General features: G+C 38.6%; 1 pseudogene; it reads right to left on the bottom strand.

Annotated features, from left to right (window-relative positions):
• Positions 1–12316: 12316 nt before the first annotated feature.
• Positions 12317–12391, bottom strand: LOC141423545 (small nucleolar RNA U3; annotated as a pseudogene).
• Between the last annotated feature and the right edge of the window lie 9341 nt (positions 12392–21732).

Below are 21732 nucleotides of genomic sequence, written 5' to 3'. Positions count from 1 at the left end.
CTCAGCCTTCATTCATTCTTTTCAGTTTTCTTCCCATGTAGAATATATGACTGCTAGGGATGCAGTTGATTTCTTGCAAGTATGAAGTAGAATGCTGCTTAAGTGGTAAAGTAGAAATTAGAGGGAATATGGCTCTTGACTATGCTATCCCAGGATATCCTAGTAGGGTTTTATACCATGCGAGGAAAATAGGCTCTTTAGATGTTTGAGGCCTTGTAGTAGGACTTACATTCTTTGTTTTACATAACTCATAAAGGATTCACTTCGTTACCAAAGTCTGTGTGACAGGGGACTTTTATTTACCATCTTAAGGATGATGCCCGGATGTAAGGAGACTTGTGTTCTTAATACAAGAATGGATAAAAGCTCCATTATCTCTAAGAGGTTTGAACTAAGAACCCTGGAGGCTCTTACTGTACAATTTGAATGAAACCTTGAGCCAGGGAGTGGATAATGATAGAATCTAGGGCATGCTAAATCAGTACCTAATGACCAAAACGTGTTGGTAGAACAACTATGTATGAGGACCTGATACATATTGGAAAGAGACTAGTAGATTAAAATCACTTTTCACCATCATTTACTCTGTTTTTCCTCATAAAAGAGTAATTACCCCTGCTTATCCCTGTATGTCTTGCTGTGTTTCCTGGAAAGAAATAAAGCATCTCACTGCCATATTGTGTTTCCAGAAGGGAGGAACCAGGTGATTCCCATCCAATTATCAATGAGTGGGGAGGGGCATGGGTGATTCCTGGCCAGGTGAGGGTTGTCTGGGCCATGTCTGGGCAACTTACATGAGCCCCAAACTTTTCCTACTTCTAGCCTGCCTCAGTGCCACTAATGTGTATTGGCCAATACACATTAAAGAAAGCTTAGGAAGCATCACAAATTTTCACAGGAATCTTGCTCTTTTCCTGTGCCATGAAGCAATTCCACTTGTCAAGGAGGCTGAATTAGAAAACATGTGGAACATACATACAGCCCTGCTGTGGTGAACCAGCAGTTGAAACACAGCATGTTGTTTTAAACCAATAAGAGGTTGCAGTTTTTGTTACTGTAGCAAAACTGACTAGTACATAAAGGAACATATGCAATGATAAGCAGTCCACAGAGGAAATTGCAAAAAGTATAAAATGCAAAATCTAAGGAGGAAATTCTAACTAGAAGCTGATAAGTAGTGTCAGGCACTGAAAAATGGGGACTTGAATTTGTTTTGGTCAATTCTTTAAATTCAACCTTGTGGCAAGATGCTTACAAGTTGGGGCTCTGAAGCCAGATCTAGGGGGGTTCTAACTCCAGCTCCTCGGTTTGCAGGTTGTGTGTCCTTGTTCACACAAATCTCTAAAGTAAGGTAATGAAAATGAGCTATTTCAATGGCTGTTGAACAGGACAATTAAGCATATTAATAAATAGACATTTAGGATTTGGGCTGTATTATGCACTCAGTAACTGCCAACTAGTATTAATGGGAGGGAATTTTTTTCCACTTTCGTTATTCCACCATATTCTGCTTTTGGCTTTCCTTAGGCAATAAAAAATTACCAGAACTGGGAACGTTAGCCCTGGCCAATGGATGGTGGTCTTAAAAGAATTATGGTCAGATAAATAAAAGTAGGAGAAATGGGTCTAATGAGAAGTGTTTCATCTGTCTATCTATCTATCTATCATCTAATCTATCTAACCTTTCTATTCCTTTATGAATTGGTCTCTGAAGAAAAATATATTTACTGAAATCAAAGGCAGAATTCAAAATATTTTACTCTATAGCTAAATTACTATTAATTTTTTATTGGAAAAAATTAAACATACACAAAACTAGAGGGAACTGTACAATGAGGCTGCACTTATCCAGCACCTAAGTGAAACAGTCATCGGCCTGTGACTGGGCTTCTTTCCTCTGTGCTCCTTCTTCCCCTGACCCACTAGACTATTGCAAACAAGATTGCAAGCAGTATAGCATTTAATTAAGTAACTTTAAAAAATACTTTGCAATTAATCTTTTTCTAATAAAGAATAGCATGCTTGGACTCTTAGAATTTCTCATTATGAGTTACAGATCACTAGAAAATTAGACTATAATTATTAACCAGTGGGTGGCATATCAGCTTATTAAATACAAATGTGGGCTATGATCATGGTCTCCAGCCAAGAATCTGCCACACATGCCTCCACATGGCTTCGGGGCACCAACTTTTGGCACACGGTGGAATGAGTGAGATTTTTTTAAGTGGTACCTTATAAAACCTGAAGAACAAATCGGTGCCAAAAACCCAATTTATTTTATTTTAATATATATTTATAGACCATTAGGAATGCAATATACTTCCTTATTTGAGAAAAATAACCAAGATGGTCCTTCCCCAATAGTGCAGTGTGGAGATAGACATAACACATGACTATTAATTATAACCCACAACAGTTTGAAGGTTTTTAGTATAGAATTCCAAATCAAAGGCTATATTATCACAGAGTCCTTTTGTATGTGTATGGAGATGTGTAGAGATGAGGCAAAGAGAGGCAGTCTCATAGAGGAGGCAATTTTTAAATTTAGCTTTTAAAGAATGAGTAGCATTTTTGACAGGCAAACTAGAAAGTGGGTGGGTAAGAGTGGAAAAAAAATTTTAAAGGTGTGAAAATACATGCATGACTTATTGAAGGAATAAGTAACATTTAAAATCCCAATTCTGGAACCTTCTTTCCAGAATTTATGTAAATTCAAGCAGTGTTCCCGAAACTTTTTTTTAAAAGAGATATCATTTGCTGGTATAACAAAAACTTTGTACATACTGATGAAGTTTATGTTCAAATCATACATAGAAATATTTGTATTCATTTTACATATCCGAATTGGCCTGGAGTCAGAAAAGTATAGCCCTTGATCCAAATCTGGATCACTGCCTACTTTTGTAAATAAAGTTTTATTGGAGTACAGTCACACCCATAATCTTCCATTGTCTCTAGTTGGTTTAGTGTTATAGTGCAGAGGTGAGTGGTTATGAGACCATTGGTGTGCAAACCTAACGTTTTAGTCAGGGTCAAGACCATGGAAGGCAAATAAAGTACTTTGGTTGCAAAATTTAAGAAGGAGCTTGCTGTCTGGGGCTTTTGCACAATTCTCAGGCTGATAGCATACTTAAATTTTGTGCTTTAGATAACTAATTTGCTGTACTGTAGCACTGACCCTGTGATTACTACCTGGCTCTTTAAAGGAAAGTTTTTCCAATACCAGTAATAAAAGTCTTTGTAGCAGATTATGTTCTTGAATTATTAAGTTCTTTCCTGAGTTGAGAAGAAGCCTTCTCATTTCTGGTGGAGGAGAGTAGAAAGTGAACATGCACTAGTTTATGGTAATCTGTCACTAAGTAGAAAATTTGCTCCACCATTTCTGCAAGCATCCTTGGTACCTAGCCTGTCTGCCGATTGCAGCATGAGTGAGTCAAGTGGGATGCATTTTTGGTTTTTTTTTCTCATTTATCCCATGTGATATAATGATCTTTCATCTACTTGTTTACATTATTAAAAGCTTCAGTTTGGATGGGCAGGTTGTTTTGTATTTTATAGTTTTTGTTAGCCTTTTCATGTGATTTCCATGGTCACTTCAGTCTGGCATTCCTCCTGAGAGAATCACTTTGGAATAGTGCCCCTTGTGAGTTGTTAACCATCTTAGGGTATAAAAGATTCGAAGTTGTACTGTTTGAAGGCATCACAACACTACTGCTGCAAGCCATCCATAGACCCAGGGACTCACACAAAATGAGACTTTTCTTTTTGTGAGAATATATGTAACTAGAGTCCTAGTCCTAATCCCAGCTCTAGGAGCTTCAACAAATCAGGTAGGCCACTCACTCCAAGAAAGCAAATGGAAGTAATGGTGAGAAGGCAGGAAAGGATTTTAATCATTACAGCTATGTTGGGAAGAGGAAAAGGATTGAGAATCCTGGCTCATCTCTGGGGTACTGACACGAGCTTTAGGTTTAAGCAGAGGAAGAATTGGACGGGGGAGAGTCACACATAATTAGGCAATCTTCGTCAAACTGTGGTCTGGTTGATCATTATCTCAGTTCTGGTCCAGCAAGTTGGTTAGAAGAAGCCCTTCTTGCTTAAGGAGACAATGTGGTTCCTACAGATGACTGCCTCTGCTTGGAGGTGAATCGTTATGGGGTCTCTGTCTGCAAAGCTCTGCTTTTCCTAGAATCCAAGGTGACTGTAGGTCTAGGACAATGGCAGAGACTTTTGGGTGCCCTTCGGGGTGTCTTGAACGGTACATTGTAAAAGATGCCAGCACAATGCCTCAGTTACTCTTCCTTTGTCTCCTCAGCCTTGAGAGAGCCTGAGATCAGTTAGGTATTACCAGTTTTTTAGACAGATGATCCTTGAATGATTGAATTACCTTTGTGCAGAGTTAAGCAGCATCTGACCCAAAGATGTAAGACAAAGGAGGCCGATAGAAAACAAAGACAAAGATACCAGTTTCTATCCTGCATTTAGTCACCTTGTGCGCCCAAGCAAAGATTCAGCAAAAGCAGTTTTTAAGTACCTGCTATATATACAATGTAGGGGAGAAAAGGTAAAGCTTTCTTTACCTCTCATATTTCTTAACTCAAACTTAACTCAAATTGCCTGTAACAAAAGACAGATTAAGGAGAGAAAAAGAAACAAGTTTATAGTTTATTGACATGTGCATCTCGTGCACACATGGGAGAGAATCTAGAAAAAGAGAAAATCTGAAGAGTAGATCTCAGGAAACCCATTAAGCATCAGGCATAAATACTATCATTTTCATCATTTAGTGAAAGGAAAGAAAGGGAGAGAGAGAGAAAGAAAGAAAGAAGGAAAGAAAGAGGAAGAAAGGGAAAAAAAGAAAGAAAGAGGGAGGAAGGAAGGAAGAAAGGGAAGGAAAGAAGGAAGGAAAAACCAAAGAAAGAAAAAAAAAACCACTTTAAACCAACATGGTAGCTTGTTATGCATATTTAAGTTGCTGTCCATTGTTTGAGGGACTATAAGAAGGAAGTGGAGAAAAGCACCCTTACAAAGGGAAGTTTCCTTCACATATGTAACTTCCTTTTGCAAAAGGCTAATTTTTCAGAGCTACTCTGCGTCTTCAGTTTCTCAAAATAACACTTATACCAAGGGAACATATTTTAGGATGTTGTGTTCTGGTCTCCTGCAGTCATATTTTAGGGTGATGTGTCCTCAGCCCTATCAACAACTATTAGGTAAAGGAATTAACATCGTCAGTGTATTTTGAATAAATAGATTTAAAAAATATGAATGAAAATCTATTAATTAATTGGGTCAAAACTAAATAATACTCAAGGATGCAAGGATGTGGTTGAGGTTTCCAAAGCATTCCAGAGTAGAAATAGTTTCTGTAGTTGGTTTTTGAAGATATTTCTTAAATAGCTGTGTTAAATGTAGACATCAAGTAGACACCAAAAAAAACCATTGTCCTGAATATTGCACCTAAACTAGAGAGCATAAATTCTTAATGGTTGAAACAAGTATGGAAAAGAGGAAATAATTATAACAGGTACTTAGAAATGACTGTTGTTAAAAAGCACTGAATCTTCACTTCATCCCACAAGTCAACTGAAGGAAGTTTGGCATCTCTGCTTCCATTTGCATCTGTCTCCTTTTTTCTGAGACACTCTCTTTGGCAGTCATTTTGGATTCCAGAAACAGTTGGTCTGGTGGATGGACATCTCGTGATAAGAGTTGAATCTACCCACTAGGTAGACTTTCTTTCCATGACAAGGCCCCACCTGACTAATCCTGAGATGAGGATCAACCGGACCACAGTTTGCTCAAGTCTAACTACACATACTTCCCTTCCCTATATAATTTGGATGCTCATGTCAGTACCCTAAAGATGGACTCAGGGTCAGTGTTCTTTGTCTGTTCTTCCCTTTACCACCTTAATCATCTTGTTAATGGTTGTGTTGGGACAGGGGCAGAACCTTTTATACTGGGACTCCTGAAACTGGGGCTTTTGTTCTAAAACTCTGGCATAACAGGATCAGCATTCCATTTACAGGAGTGAGAGACTCACCCAAGGCTGAAATATAAAGGTCAGAAAAGGTTGAAATAAAACAACTGGAAAAGGTGATAACACAATCATCTTCAAGGTCAAAGACAGAAACCAAAAGTTGATTGAAATAATAAAATACACAGCGGTGTGTGTGTGTGTGTGTGTGTGTATGTGTGTGATTACTCTTCATGGCATACTTTCTGTAGCTCAGAAATCTCCAGAAATCCAAATCAGAGGGACAAGTGAGTGGATATTGTTTACACATTCCACATGCTTCGGGAAGAAATCCACCCTTCCCACACTCTCTAAATTCCCCCGACTCTACACTTCAACAAGTGGCACACAATAGGGTGCTGATGTGGCCTTCAGGCTGTCCTCAAAAGGACCTGGCATAAGGCTCAGGAGGAGACAGGATATCAGAATAAATAGGTCATTGTTCTGCCCCATTAGGGCGTTCTGGTGTTCCTGTTGCTGGACAAAGACACAAGTGCTGGGAAGTGGTGATTGTTTCACAGAGTTCACACTCTGAAGGGCTCCTTGGTTGCTTCTTTTCAGTTAGTTTTGCTGGACACCAGCTGGGGAAAAGAGCTCATGAACAATGCCACCGAGAGAGTTTTTGTGTGTTCCATTTCTGCCTCTCACCGTGTGTTATTAATTACTTAACAGTTCCATGCAGTCAGCATTTTAAAGTAAAAAAGTCAGCAGGCAGCTTCAGATCTAGCTTGGGGAAAATCTTGTGTTTAAAAGTGGAATGAGAACGTCTTGTGAAAAACACTTGTAGATTTACATATTTCTTCTGTTCATAGCAATGAGGGCACATTTTAACCTCTCTTCTGTGTCAGATTTGGTCAAGGAAAGAGCTTGGGTTTAGAGATTTGAAGAAGATGCCTGTAGAAGTTTGCTGGGCTATCATAATAAAGAATTAGATGGTTAAAACAGTGGGATTTATCCTCTTACCATTCTGAAGGCTGGAAGTCCAAGGCCAAGGTGTTGGCAGGGTTGATTTCTTCTAAGCCTCTCTCCTTGACTATAGAGGCCCACCTTTTGGTGTCATCTCTTGGTCTTTGTTTTCTCTGTGCAGGTGTCCTTATGTTCTGTCCTCATAAAAACACCCATCGTGTTAGATTAAGGTCCACCCAGATGAGCTCATCTTGCCTTAATTATTCCTTAAAAGGCCCTATTTCCAAGTACAGTCTCATTTCAAATCACTGTGGATTAGGATCTCAACACATGCACTTTGAGGAAGGAGCACAGTGTACCTCACAATGCCTTTCTCCTTCTTACTAGTGGATACTGTCATTTTGGCTCATGATTGGACAAGGTTTATAAACCTTACCTGTGATGCTGACAGCCCAGTTCAAATAAGAGAACAGTCTCTGAATGCCCTCTTCTCCCTGGAAGTCTACTGTTCTCTTCTCCTGAGCTCTTGACTCTGCAGTGATGTTTCCTGGTTTCCTCACCATGGGGTGGTGATGGAAGCAGTTTCTGTCAGGTGGTCAAAACAGAAAAGACGGTTTCAATATTAAAAATTGACAACTCTGGAACATAATTTTTCTTTACTTTTTTTGGCTCAATTATTTTTCTACTTCCCCCTTTCTATGCAACTTTTCCTTTTTCATTTTTCATTGGTAATTATAAAAAGAAAGTTTAGTTATATTTGCTTCAATGTTGCTCTTCCATGAAGCCATCTCGGTATGATAGCAGAAAGTGACTTTAACAGCCACTATTTTTTATTTTTTATACTGTCACATTAAAGATTTTGTGAGTATTAGCTCTTATTAAGGCATCAACTTTTATAAAAATTTATTTCTCAATTAACATTAAGTTTGTCAAAATGTAACTTCATTGTAATTATCACTATTGATGTCCTTGGAGTATTGAAAAGGGTTTAAGATGACACTTTCCTATGTACATATCACATGTTAACTTAATTTTCCATCTACCCTAAAAATTTTATTTAAAAATTTTAAGTATATAAGTTTGAGGAGAATTAGAATATAGACAATTGAAAATGTTAACACATGACAAACAAATAGCAACAAATGGCCAAAGCAAAATGATCTGTGGGGCTTGAGCTGTGTCAGGTGGAAGAAGAAAAGGAGTTAGCCTTATTCTTTTATAAAAGCATGCAACTTTCTGTCTCTCCAGGTGGGACTTCATGACCTAGAAGCCACTTTCTGCTGCCATAGTAGAATGGCATCTTGTAGAAGCAACTTTGCAGCAAAACAGTGAGGTAGGTAATAAATGGGGAGAGAGATGTGGGCCAATTCTGAACAATCACTTGTTTAAATATGACAATCTCTCTAAAATACAAATGTGATACTTGTAGAAAAATGAATGCCAAGTGATAGAATGCAAGTTCTTCTCCCTAAAACTCTTTTAAAATACAGTCAGCCCCTGGTGAGAGCAGGCAGTGAGAGCTGCCCATTCTGAGACCTGCCCAGGGAGGTCACTCAGATGTTTGAACTCCACTTGAGATGAACTGAAACTCAAGGAGAAAGAAAATGATGTCTTCATCTTTTCACCAGTAAGCTCAATGAAAAGATGATTTTGGTGGCAAATTTGAGAAATATAGCTACTTTCGTCACAAATGGAGTTAACACAACCTTTGATTGCATTACCACATGTATTTAATACTAAATGGATCCATGCTACATATTTTCTAGAAATTTTCTTATTTTGAGAGTCAGTTTTGTCCTGCTATCATTTTGTCTACTTCATAAAAGTGTAACACTTGCATTATGTTATAAAAACTTGTATACCTAAGGATTGTACACTTATATAAACAAATTGGAATTGTACTGTACCGTCCATTTTACAAATATTATATTGTAAGGATTTCTCATAATTTCTAAGTGAATTTTTTAAATCCTAACCTGATTGATTAATTTATTTTTACAAAACAATTTTTTTTGTTTTTAATTTATTTTTTGATGACTCTGAGGGTTGAACTCAGGCCCTTGAGCTTGCTAGGCGGGTGCTCTACTACTTGAGTCATTCCATCAACCTTACAAATAGATTTTAAGAGTAGGTTTAGGCTTGTAGCAAAATTGGGAAGAAGATACAGAGATTTCCCATATACCCTCTGCCCTCCACATGTACAAATTAATTTTTTTCTTATCGACATGCCACATTTATCTCTGGGTCAAAGTAACTAAACAGAGTGGAAGGAGCAGTAGAGTCTTGTGGCACTTTCTGCTGTTAATGACTATCTTTCACTGAGTGAATTTTTCAGATGGGCGTCCTGAAGAAAAGTTTCAGAAATAGGACATAAGATAAGTACCCTCTGAAGAATGGGAGAGTAGTGAAAGGTCCAGAGTGTTAGGGGTCAAATCCTGCCACCTCTGTAGTTAGGGGACACTATTGAACAATAGCCAGTGTCATTTAGGTAAAAAAATCTCCAGCGTTTTCATTTGCTCTAAAGATAATCTAAAACCTGTTCAATGCTGAACATGTGATAGACAACAGCCATATGTGTCAACTTAAATTTAAATTAGCTCAAACTAAACAAAACTGAAGCTTTAATTCCTCAGTTGCACTAGTCACATTTTGTGTGTTCTGTAGCCATATGTGCCTAGGGGCTATCATACTGGGTAGTGCAGGTGTGGGGCATTTCATCATGATCCTGGCATTGGGGGAAAAGGAAGGAACTTTGTGAGAAAGTAAATGAATAAGAAAAGAGGAGTTGACATTGAAAACAACCTATGACTGCTACAAATTTGACTTGGCAGAAGGGACATGAACATCTCTGGCTCCTAAGGAGATGCTAAGGATTGAGCACAATACAAGCTTCCTTCAATGCCTGAGCTCAACACCGAAGCTTCCTTTCAATGGCATCATGCTAGTCCCATCTTTTATCTAACAAATCACTTTTTGGCATTTCTTTTTGAGCTGTCTACTAAGTCCACCTATTTTAATATTATACTCATCATCAGATTTCTATCACTTTAAGTAAGTACATTAAATTGGAATATTTCCTATATTTTCCAAGAGAAATTTCTGTCTACCAAACTCTGAGCATCATTTGGGCTAATATTTAGCATATTACCATATCACGGATTATAGTTTCAATGCTGAAATATTTTAATCACGTCCTTCCAGTGAATGGAATACGGGCCATATGATCCAAGTCTTGTTTTGTTTAGCTATTCTGGCACATTCTTAATTGTCATATGTGACAACCATTAATATTATATTTAATTAAATCTCACTTTTACTTCCCTTTTAATGCTCAGTATTAGTGATTTAAAAATCTTTTTAAATGGCATCCAAAAGTAGGGCATTTTGGCTCACATAATAATTACATATATAAGAGATGAAATCATCTGTTGGTTTTTAATGCTTTTAAGTTAAAATAATTTCCATATGGTTGAATCAGGCATGATCTCCATGTATAGAAATCCACAAGGCTGAAATTACATGTATAAGCCTATAGACAAAGTGGAGAAATGTGAAAATTTCACCACCACAAGCATGTAAATTAGTAAGGATGGAATGCTCCCCCAAAGTGCCCAGACTTAACCTATCAATAACACAGACAATAGTAATCAAGATTTGACTAAAAATAAAAACATGTAAAATTTGTTAGAACTTACTATGTGCTAGTTACTGTGTTAAATGTTTTCTAAATATTACCAAATGAGGGGGTTGACAAGCTTTTTCTCTAAGGAGGCACATAATAGGCATTCTAGACCTTGTAGGCTATGCATTCTTTGTGATAGGTACCCAGTTCCACTGTGAAGTGTGGAATCAGCCAGAGACAATGCTGAATGATTGTATGTGGCTGTACTGCAATGAAACGTTGCTTATTGACACAATCAGTGGTCCTGATCTGGCCCTTTGGGTTGCAGGTTACATTGATCCTCATTCATAATTGATGGACATGCCTCCACCATGGAAAGTTGGATTAACAACTCTCCTCCTAGTCGGGGGAGGAAGGATCTACTCTTGTAGAGATCTTCAGTTCCACATCTATAGGAGTTGTAGAACTCCTCTTGGTCCTCTGAACAAGGGCTATGGTGCAGTATATGTAGTAGGACCACAGATTTTGGCAAAACCCGGCCTTTGCTACTTGGATTTAAGAACATTGGATTACCTATGTAAAAATGCATATCTCAAGTAAGAATTTGGCATTTGAGAAAACCTTTGTCCTAAAGAATTAGCAGATACCACTCTTGGGGATATACCCAAAAGACTGTGACACAGGTTACTCCAGAGGCACCTGCACACCCATGTTTATTGCAGCACTATTCACAATAGCCAAGTTATGGAAACAGCCAAGATGCCCCACTACTGATGAATGGATTAAGAAAATGTGGTATCTATACACAGTGGAATTTTATGCAGCCATGAAGAAGAACGAAATGTTATCATTCACCGGTAAATGGATGGAATTGGAGAACATCATTCTGAGTGAGGTTAGCCTGGCCCAAAAGACCAAAAATCGTATGTTCTCCCTCACATGTGGACATTAGATCAAGGGCAAACACAACAATGGGATTGGACTTTGATCACATGATAAAAGCGAGAGCACACAAGGGAAGGGTGAGGATAGGTAAGACACCTAAAAAATTAGCTAGCATTTGTTGCCCTCAATGCAGAGAAACTAAAGCAGATACTTTAAAGCAACTGAGGCCAATAGGAGAAGGAGGCCAGGAACTAGAGAAAAGGTTAGATCAAGAAGAATTAACCTAGAAGGTAACACACATGCACAGGAAATCAATGCGAGTCAACTCCCTGTATAGCTATCCTTATCTCAACTAGCAAAAACCCTTTGTCCTTCCTATTATTACTTATACTCTCTCTTCAACAAAATTAGAGATAAGGGCAAAATAGTTTCTGCCAGGTATTGAGGGAGTGGAGGGGGAGAGGTGGGGGTGGGGAGAGTAAGGGAGGGGGTGGGGGCAGGGGGGAGAAATGACCCAAACATTGTATGCACATATGAATAATAAAACAATAAAAAAAAAAAGAATTAGCAGCTCCTGGAGTCTTAGCTGAAGAATGAATGTGCTAGCATTTTATCCATTGTATATGTGTCAGGATAATAGGATATTGTGGTGTCACACTTGAATCCTATTGTTTTACTCTGTTCATCTGAACTTCCCATGGTGATGTAGGCCTTTCTGGCCAGCTTTTCTCTTATATTCTTTGCCAGGGCTTCCCACCTACCTTCCTGACCTCTGCTTTGCATTATTATTGTAGAACCTCATTCCACTGTAAATAAATGCTACTCTTTGTGCTGCCCGTCCATGTAATTCTTTTCACTGGTCCTATCTTTACTATGCTTCCACTATGGTACTCTACACAATCAGAGAAACTTCTCTAGTAACAAACTATAGAAATGATCCCTGAAAGTATAGTCTTTATGCTTCCACTATGAATGCTAGCTTTTCCTCCCAACTCTGTGAAGACAATTACCCCTGCCTGAGCTCTCAGAGTGTTCAAGGACCCAGTAAGAAACGAGCAGGGAAAGCACAGCTGAAGCTATTTCATTTCCTGCTATACAGATGACTTTCAAGTGTCAGTCTTAACTGGAATTAATCTCCTGGGCTTCTCAAATTTAAATATATATGTTAAATACATTTTTCCATTTGGTCATTCCACAAATATCTTATGCTTAATGTACTTAAAGATGAATTCATGGTCCTCCCTACAAACCAGCTTTTCATTATATTGGTTGCTGAATGCATCTGTATCCTTTTACCAAGACCAGAAACACTATTTTTTCCCCTTTTGTGGTGCTGGGGGTAGAACCCAGAACCTTAAGCATGCTAGGCAACCCTTCCCCCTTTGAGCTATATTCTCAGTCTTTCCTTGACCCTTTTGTCAGAAGTTGGTGACCCATCCCTGCAAGGCAGAGTTTTCTGACATCTCTAATAAGTATTTGAAAGACTGCTAATCATCACTTCCTCTTTTGCTAAGTAACTGGATATTTTAAATTACACAGCCACTTCAAATAAAGAACACATTTCCTAGACTCATTGACAACTAGGGGAACCAGAAAGGACACACAACTTCTTTCTATTTTCTGTCCTAATGCTTAGACTAGACATGTGATGCCTGCATCTTGAGCGGTCAGCCATCCCAGATCTTGAAAAAGAGACTGAATTTTTGGGAACAAGAAAGCAGCAAGAAAGAAAATTCATGGATGAATTTGTAATTTGCCTTTCCAGACTGGGACTGGACACAAATGGTGTTTATTTACATGGCCACTACCTCTAAACAAAACCCAACCAAACAACAATGACCACTTCACAAAGTTTTATCTTGTTAGGCTACCCTCGTGTTTCTTTTTTACCACTTACTTCAATAATTCTGTCCCCAAAGAATTATCTTTCTAAAAGCCAAATTTGATTGTTTAATTCTCCTTATAACAGTCATCCATTGATTCTTGTTTGTTTCAAGGATAAGGTTCCAACTCCTTAGTAAAGCACACAGGCTTGCTCATTCTACTTTGTCTTCCATGTGATGACATCCTCCATTATGGTGAAAATTATGGCAGCAATGGCTTCTCCTGGGCTGAACTTGTTGTTAAATATTCTAATAAGTAATACAGATAAATTTGTGTCTCAAGACATCAGCCAAAAAGGAATTAAAATCAAGCTAACATTTATTAATATTTTCTAGGTCCAAGAGCTCTCTATAGACCAACTTGTTTAATCTTCAAACAACATATATATTGCTATTTTTCCACTTTACAGAAAGTAAAGAAAAACTGAGTTGAATACCCCAGTGTTGCCCACTTAATTGTCATTAAGGCTAGAATTTAACCCAAAACGATCTAAAGCTGGGGTCTACTTGACTAACTGCTACATGTAACCCCCTACTGCTATAGAAAGCTAATCCTAACAGCCCCATACATTTCTCAAGGCTCCATATTTCCTTTGTGTATATGTTATCAAAAGCAGAAGCTTGTGCTATTCCCATATTTCCCAGAATTATTCCAGTAAACAGAGTGGGGGGCTGTTTTATGTTTCACTCATTTATTCTAGGTCATTAGAAGTCTGAGTTCATTTCTGGATGACTCAGATACCATATATAGTTATAGGAAGCATCAGAAATTCTAATATACTCTCACAGTTTATATCCACTAAGAAATGCAAGTTCATCTGTAAGGTTATAATTCCATATCTCTAAATATTTTCAGTTTAATCTTTGTTTTCCCAAAGTGAACTAAATCATGACAATATTTATTAGGAATTTCCTCATCCTACAGCAAAGTGTAATACAAGAATTTCAACTGATAAAAAAGAGTTTGCTCTTTGTTAATGTCCAAAGAGTCAGAAAGATTTAAAGAGAATCCTGGAATTACATAAACTTTATGTTATTGTTATGCCTGAGAATGCATAAGCAGGCAAGAATAAGGGCAAAGAAAAGATAAATAAAATTGTGGGATATATTCATAATTCTTTGGAAATTCATAAAGTCTAACAATTTTTCTCATGTCCACTGATGCACCAAGTCACAGAATGTTGTTTGATACCAGTTCTTAGTATCAAAAGTTGAGAATTTGGACTGAAGGTGTGGCTCAAGTGGTAGAGCACCTAAGTTGCAAGTGTGAAACCCTGAGTTCAAACCCTAGTTCCACAAAAAAATTTTAGAATGTATTAAATTAATTGCTGACAACATTACTACACAGAGAATTCTATGCAAAGGCTCATAGAATACCCTGGCAGGAGCTTCTTTGTTGTTAAGGTATTTCTTTAATATACTAGATTTGTCAAATACCTGTTACTAGTTCTAGTTATTGACACAAGAATGCAGTTGATTATTTATATCCAGCCTATTCCAGAAAGAATCTAAACAATTTATTAAGATACAGATGGAATAGAAAATAAATGATAAAAATGAGTTAGGAAAGCTCAGTGGAAGTAAAGGTGTGTTAGAATACAAAAATTTACACAATGAAGTCATGCATATTTGCTAGAGGTGTGTCAAAAACTAGACTATGTTTCTTCTAGTTAGTGAAAAGCAGGAAACACTGGAGGTGGGTGATTCACACCATTTATTGCTCAAGAGATGAACAATTCCCTCTGATTATGAGATCATAATTTTCTCTCTTGGGTCTTTACAGAGAAGACACCCTGTATCGTTGTAAACATTTTAACAGTAAACCCAGACACAAGTTGTGCAGATGCATCACAATGCACTGCAGTATGGGCTCCTGGCATCCATCCAAAGTGCAGTTTATGTAAAAAGACGGAAAGGGAGGAAGGAAGGAAAGAAAGAAAGAAAAGAAAGAGGAAGAAAGAAAGAAAGAGGGAAGGAAAGGAAGAAAGAAAAGACAAGCAAGCTACCAAGGTTGATGTGAAGGGCTGGAAGCCCTTGTTTCCTGGTGGTCTGGCTCAAACTAAGGAAGATTAGAGAACTTGTAGTCATAATTCTCCCACATTTATGGTGTAAGAATCACAAAACATAAAGGTTAGTCCCTGAGCTCCCTCACAGATTCTGGCTCAGCCCACGTGGAGTGGGACCCACCAATCTCTGTTCTCTACCATCGTCCTCTTCCCCTTAAGTGAAACCACATTACTAGATTTTGAGGAATGAAACATCTGGCAGTATCAGCAAGAAATGGCTGCTTCTTCTTGGAATAATGTTAATATAAACACACTGGGCTATCATTCTAGAGAGGATGTTCTATTGGAAAGTGGACTGGTATTTTTCTTCTTCTCTACAAAATGAAAAATGCCTGTTGCATTTACTAATGACTAGGGTAGAAATCACTCCAAATAATGATGTGTAGCCTTCTTGAAGGTGACAATCCTTAGATGCATGGATTGGAAAGCAGTCTCATTTCTCATTAGCACCACCTCTTCAGAATATTGGGCACTTTTCGGAGCATTGTAATTTAGTGTGGTGGACGATAGGATGTGGTCTCCAGTGTCCCACTTTAAGACTTAGGCGCTTGATCATCCTGCTGCCTGGAGGGTCTCTTCTGATGGCTTCCTGATGAATCTCTCTGTAGGCATTCTGTTACTTACCAAAGGCTACACCAGTGAGGCAGCCAGCATTCCATGGCCAGTCGGTGCAGAGGGACAAGGCCTGGACCATTCTGAAGGGCTGTCCAGCGCTACAGTCTTCCTTGGTATTAGTGACAGTGGTGATGGACCTGCATTGCTACTCAGCTGCCTCCTCTGTTCAGTCCTGTGTTCCTTATTCTTTGCAGGCATGGATCCATAGGGAGCGCTCTTTAAACTCCCTGCTCACAAGCCTCCATTTCAGTGCCCATTTCTTAGAGATGCTAACCTAAGACAGATGTGTATGTGCAAATGTTCTGGTTCTTGCCACATGGATACCATCCATGCTACATTGCCATTCCAACTGGTACTCACACACCTTTCTCTTCAGTTTTTCTTTTCCTCTCTTTGTCCTTAATATTAAAGGGCTCTCTACTGTGGAGCTCTTTCTTATTTCTTCATTGATCTTACTAGGATTTAAGCCCAAATCAGGTCAGGCAGATAGGGTAGTTGATAAGAAAACACATGTGCACAACACAGGTGTCTCTGACCTAATGTGTTCTGAGTCACAAGCCTAAGTCACTGCAGGCATTCCTTCTCTTCAATGTGAATTGGGAATCCCCAAATTACACATTGCAAGGTCTTTGTTTTTCCTTCTTTATTGAGGCAAAATTCACATAACATACAATTAACCATTTTAAAGTGTACACTTGAATTGCATTCAGTACATTTACAGTCACACAACCACTGCCTCCATCTAGTTACACAATAGTTTTATCACTTCAAAACCCACTAAGTAGTCACTTCCGGTTGCCCTTCCCTCAAGCCCCTGGCAACCATTCATCTGCTTTCTGCCTGTATAGTTTCTGGACATTTTATATAAATGGAATCATATAACATAACATATGACCTTATGTGTCTGATTTCTGGCACTTAGCATAGTTTTTCTTGTCTTTTTTTTTTTTTGCTTTAAGACAAGACTTGCTATATAGCCCAGGCTGTCCCCAAACTCATGATCCTCCTCCTCAACCTCATAATATTTTGTGAGGTTCAACCATGTTGTAGCATGTAATAATAATTCTCTCACTATTACTGTACAGTTACACCACATTGTGTTTACCCACTAATCAATTGGTGGGCATTCTGTGATTGGTAAGCATATTTTAATGACTGGAACAGTGCTTCTATGAATATTTGTGTACAAGTTTTGTTTTAATACTTGTTTTTATTTTTGTTTGGTATGTACCTAGGAGTAGAATTGGTAAATGACATATCTATGATTAATTTTTTGAGGAATCATAATCTTTTTAAAAAGTATATCAATGTGAGCATACTGAAGAATAATTTATTTTGAAAAACTTTCTTTAAGATATTGATGTTAACTGACTTAATGTTTTGATGCTTAGAATTATTGGACAATTCAGAGAACTTTAAATTTGCACAGCCTTAAATTTGCAGTAATAAAAATTTAAGACCAAGATCCACAAAGGGGGACACTTTTGAGAAAAATGCCTTTTAATGGTCTTGCTCATATCACGCCATACTGAAGGCTCCCTTCTGTGTTTTATAATGTCTTTCCTTTAGTGAACAAGAGTGATCCTGGTGGTTCCTTGAGGATACTGTGAATAACATGTGTGTCATATATGCTTATTGATACTCTATTGGATATAAGTGATTTTTCTGATGTGATTAATTCAGCCTGGAAGTAGAGCTACATATAAAATCAGAGAAGATATTTATTGTCCATTACAATAAGTAGACCATAAATGGTGACTGAGCATTACTTGGACCATGGGTAGGCTATCTGTACCACTCCCTTCTCCCACAGGGAGGGCTAAACCCATGGTCAGATTCTCATGGTAGTGGGGGCTTCCACCCCTGTCTTGCTGAGATGTGCCCAAAGGTCTTGAGACCCTAGACAGTCGACATTCTGGGAGAACAGCTGCCACATGCAATACTGAATTCCTGACTCTGAGTGGCCTTGTGTTCCCTGTGTCTGAAGCTGCTTCTTAGTAGAAACCTGCAGGTGGCAGAGACCAGAGGATTGAAATGTGGACCCTCCTGTCAAGTCCAGCAGCCTAGCCGAAGCAGCCTAGACAAAACTCCTTTGGATGGTATGAAGATTAAGTGGACTTGAGCAGATACTGTCCCGTGTAAATTTTCCTAATCAAGGCCATTCCTTAAGCTATTCTCTGTGTATGGAATAATGGGCCCTGAAATCTGAAACACTGTGAGGAGGCTTTGAAGAAGTAGCACATGTGCATATTTCTATATGTCCAGCATGTGGAAAAACCTAGAAAGAGAGAATATACGTATACTATAAATACACCAAGTGTGTAGCTTGTAAGAAACAAGAAACCAGGAAAACCTCGGTGACTGGGCAGAAAGCCTCAAAGAGCAGTATTGCTCTCTGTTGTTCATGATAGAACAGCAGCCAGAGTCGTTTTGTCCATCTGAAGTGTTTCCATTTCCATCTTGCCCTTTTTTTTTTTTTTTTGCCTCTACCATTCTCAGGACCACTTCTGTCTGCTTGTATGGGGCTGAGCTTGCTGCTCTGTGTGTATCTCAAGCTCAGAATTCCATAAAGAGAGAATCAATGAATCCCTGTCCAATTAAAATCTTACGGGACAGTGTTCTCTTTCTTCAGCAGTAACTTGATTTCTTGCCTAAACAACTAGTATTCAAATCAAATGATCTGACTTAGGGCAGTTTTCAGGAAAGTGGTAGGACTGGTTTTCTAGTATAGAAATAGTATGACAGCCCCTTAAAGTTTCATGGGTTCTGATCTACTCTTGGCAAGGTGAGATTGTTAGGATGCCATAGGAACGAAAAGAGGAAGTTCTTAATAACAACATAGATAAGCCTGTACTGCCCTAGGAAAACCAGGATGTATATCTCCTTATATAAAGCAAAAAATTGCTAGTAGGAGATTAAAGTTCAAGACCTAAGACTACCATGAAGAAGTGGTGAATAGGAGGTAGCCGTGTTTCCTCTGTAATCTGAATTTTCCTGATTGTAACGGCGTGTGTGTGTGATGGTTTCCTTTAATAGTCTATGGTTCTAACATTTTCTGTCTTATAATTTTTGTTTATTAGGCTTCCCTGTTAGTGGCACAAAGGCAAGATTCTGCCTGTCGTTTTACCCATGTGTCTTTATCAGCCATTGGTTTGGTATACAGCAGGCACTAAGTTGCTCTTTATTGAGTGGCAGAACAAAGAAACACATCCAAGCATATCAGGTACTGCCAATGTATGGATCCAGTCAGCATTTTCTGGAGAAAGTTCTTTCATACTTGGCTTGCTGATACTGACAGCAGTGGCTGTGTGATGTTGATGCTATCCTGCCAATGGTCAGCAGGGGTATTTTCTCCACAGTTATCATTGGCAGTTCTCAGGGTGCTGTAAATATTGAGATCAATATGTTTTTGCACTTTAGATTTAGGAAAAATACCCACATCCACACTAACACACACATATTACTTATTTTATCCAAGTTTGAACTTGAAAAAAAAACCAGTGTATATTAGGGAGATTCAATCTTATAGATTCATTTATTAACTCATTCATTAATTGATAAAATATTTAGTGCCTCTTATGTGTCAGGGACATTTTTAGGTATTAAGGGTACATAAGTGATACAAAAAGGGACAAAGGTACTACTAACATAGATTTATTTTAACTGAGGGAAAGAAATAAACAAAATAGTAAACTAACAAAAACGGATGCATTTTATTTTTGTATGGATGGTATTTTCAAGAAAATTATAGATTATAGAAAGCAAAACGGCTGGTAGTGAGGGAAGACTTTTTGAATAAGTGATCTTCAGCTCAAAACTTGAGGGATGTACAACTCAAAAGTTGAGGGAATTGAGCCTGTCTTTTTACCCATGTGTCTTCCAGCTTGCAGGAAGAACATTCCAGAGAGATAAGCAGCACATGCAAAGGCCCTGAAGTGGAAGATGCTCTGGTGTGCAGGCAACCTCAAAGAGGAATGCTCAAAACAGAGCAAGAGTTAGGAGGTGAGACCAGAGAAGAGGCAGGAGTCAGACCATGAGGAATTGTGAAAGTCATGATCTGGACTTTGGATTTTATTTTGAAGTGTCACATGATTTGGTATGAAGTTAAAAGGATAACCAAGCATAGAGACGACGTAAAAGGTTACCACAGCAATCATTGTGATATGTGACAAAGACAATGGGAAGCAGTGGGTTTGGGATGTGTTGTGCACATAGAAGAGAGAGTCTGCTGATGGACGAATGTAGAATGGAAGGGAACGCAAATCAAGAGTAATTCCCTGGATTTTGATCTGAACAACTGGCAGACTGGTGGTGCCCCTTACTGAGACAGGGAGATGTGAGGTGGAGTGAGTTTGGGGAAAGGAGGGAGTGGGGAATTAACGGTCTGCCCTGAGCACATAGTGCGTTAAACGCCTATTCACTGTCAGGTTAGCTATTGATAACACACATGTAGATTTGTTAGAAATGATTAGTGTCAATGATATAATTTGGAAAGTCATAAGGATAGAGAAGCTACTTAAAGCATGGACTGGATGAAAGAGTCAGAGCACGAGTAAGAGAGGGCAGGAAGAGTGAGCTCAGAAATATCAGGAGGAGGACAAAGATGACATAAAGACTTTTGAGAAGGTGTGTCTTGGAAGACAGGAGGGAAGCCAGCAAAACAGGGTGTCCTGGTTGCCAGGAGAAAGAAACATGCCAGGAGGAGGACTGGCATGAGTTGTTAATTGTTCATTGATTTTAATTGGCTGAACTCCATCACTTTCAGCTGTAGTTTAACATTAAAAATGTATCATACAGCAGAAGCTATTCCCAAGGCTATTAGCTGTGCAAACAGGTCTGAGAGGAGAGAGGAATCATGATCCATTCTTGTCCACAGCTTAAATGGCAGGGGAGGAGACATTTCTTGCCATCTGTAACAAATACTCAAAGAGCTCAGTAAGAAGGCTGCTTGGTGGAGTTGACAAAAGCTAAACTACTGTTTAAACAGATTTTCCAATTGTAGGTGATCATCTGAGAAGCTGCAAAGCATATTATGTTCCCCATTATTTCATTTATTAATAAATTTTAAGTAATTTTATTTTTTCTTCCAGTGTCCTACTTAGAGTAGTAGGAAAAGCTGTTCTTTCCTAGACAAGAAGTTTGGTGTTTCTCACTGGCTTCTTGTCTTTAGCATTAGGTGATTCTGTGCTTACTCTGGAGCTTTGTGAATGAAATGTCCAGGGTCATTCACTTGACATTTGACTTAAGGGAAAGAGAGACTTCCCGTGTTTTTCCATTTTCCACAAAAGGAAAAGATGACAAGATGACAACATATTTGCCTCATCCTCTTTGGTTTCAGGCTGTAGGTAATAGCACTTCGGGACCTTCTGAAGTGGTAGACTATCCACGCCCTGGGTATTTCAAGGCCTCAATAACTTGGACACTACCTTTGGCTACATAAATAAGACCTTTGGTTTCCATTCTTCTGTCCTTATATACAAAGTACCCAACAAAGCCAGCTGCTGGAGGCATCTTGCACAAGGCCAGAGGCAGAACTACTCCCAAAGGCAAAGAGAGTCGAGTTATCAGGTGCTCAGTGTGTCCTCCCATTCTTGTCATGAGTTTTACACTGGAATTGAGAATACCCAGTTCATTTCTGCCCTGCATTTGCTCAGCTGTGTGATCATGACCAGGCCTCTCAATCACTCTGAGCTTATTTCCTAACCCCAGGTTTATATTGCCCACCCTGCCTCT

This window comes from Castor canadensis, chromosome 5 (genome assembly GCF_047511655.1).
Source record: "Castor canadensis chromosome 5, mCasCan1.hap1v2, whole genome shotgun sequence".
NCBI classification, from domain to species: domain Eukaryota; kingdom Metazoa; phylum Chordata; class Mammalia; order Rodentia; family Castoridae; genus Castor; species Castor canadensis.
This window is presented reverse-complemented; position numbering and strand designations above follow the sequence as displayed.